Below are 1,859 nucleotides of genomic sequence, written 5' to 3' on the forward strand. Positions count from 1 at the left end.
AACACAAAGATATTCTTAGAGCCCAAGCGTGGAAATATTAATTCAACATTGGGGGGCCCACCGCCATTGGCGTCCTTCGAGTTGCCTAGCAACTTTGCTTCCTGTTGTAATTTTATCGGTAGCGGGATTCGAAAGTTGATGAAACTTGCCGCGACATCTGTCAGGTTGGTAAGATAACTTTTTAGCTTTGATCATCGGGTGATCAAATTGCAAGTGCAGGTTATTGACGTCTGCTAGACTAGTATTCTACGATAGTGCTGTCAATCGAGTGGGTATTCGTAGAAGCGGGAGTTGGCATCACTTCCAAGTAGACATCTTTGAATTTTGGGGAGTTTGTTTTGCTTATAAAATTACTAGACGTGATTATTGAGTTAGCAGCATTGATTTCAAAATGGAAACTTGACTTATTCATAAGATCACAAGGTTTTTTAACAGATTTTCTTTGGATTTTCTTAGATGGTAATAAATTCTGGTTTTCTGTAGCCTTTTTATAAAATTTATTTTTCAAAATTCATATTATATTCAAAATTTCCAGTCTCTTGATTTGTTTCATTTTTTTAGATTAAAAGTAACGAGTTAATTTGATGATACACAAACACTAATTCGATTTTGATGGTTTTAAAATTATTTTTTGACACAAAAGTTCTCAGGTTTGATAATGATCTCTACAATTTTACAGATAGTGCATCAAATTATATTTCCACACAAAATTAAATTATCTATTGTTTGGCAACAATTATAAACACATTTAGTGATAAAAAAGAAGTGTATTTTTACAAAAACCTGTTCATTAGTTTCATTTTTTTTGACTCCTGGATTCTCTGTGCTGATAACGATCGACAGAAGCTGATGAAAGGCCTGTAAAAATTTTTTCTCACTTAATTTTATTGTCTCATATTCTAAAAAAATTACAAAGAAATCGGACAGAAGATAAATAATAATTTTTTTAAATTTTCAGTCACCGAGAGTCAATTATTTAAAATCAAAACTCAGAGAATTGCAGGCAGGAAAATCTAAAAGAAAGTGACATTAAGATTTTATATAAATAATACAATTCAAAATATTTTATAATGACTATCATATTCTATGTGTAAAATTTACAGTATGAATTGTATTTTATTATCATAATTTGTCAGATATCCTATTATTATAATTATATTATTACAGCAAATTTTTATTTTGCGGTCAGGCAGCTATTTTTTCAGCGATTCTAAAAAAATTTCCCACGACCGTAAGCTTGCGGTTTTATGTTATTCTTAAATTATATATATATATATATATATATATATATATATATATATATGTATATATATATATATTTTTTTTTTTCTATTTCTCAATTAAGATTACAGAATCCGTTATGCAGGACATTATTTTATTGTTTTTTATATTTTTAAAGTCCTTTTTCCCAACAGTTTATAGTTCATTGTTAAAAATACTACCTTCCATTCTATTCACATTCATAAACAAATATATATACAATAGTATATATATATATAATAACACATAATATACACCTACACATTTTTAGCTTTCAAGGATAAAAATATCAAGATTTTATCTATTCAAATATAAATATATGTTCCCTTGATTCGTAAAACAGGCGTTCTTGTTGTTGTCGAAGCATCTTGATCATCATAAAAAATGCAGGATTGTAAATAATTACTCTGTTCAAAATTAAAAAAAAGAAACCCAACGTTTAAATAAAATTTCTTCTTCAAACTTTATTTATTTGAAAATAAATATAACATATATTTATATTGTTCAGTGACTTATATTACAATTACAATAAAAATAATTGCAATGAAAAAATCCGATGACACCACCTTGAATACCATTCTCCACATACTTAATCTACA

The sequence above is a fragment of the Microplitis demolitor genome, chromosome 8 (assembly GCF_026212275.2).
Source record: "Microplitis demolitor isolate Queensland-Clemson2020A chromosome 8, iyMicDemo2.1a, whole genome shotgun sequence".
NCBI classification, from domain to species: Eukaryota; Metazoa; Arthropoda; class Insecta; order Hymenoptera; family Braconidae; genus Microplitis; species Microplitis demolitor.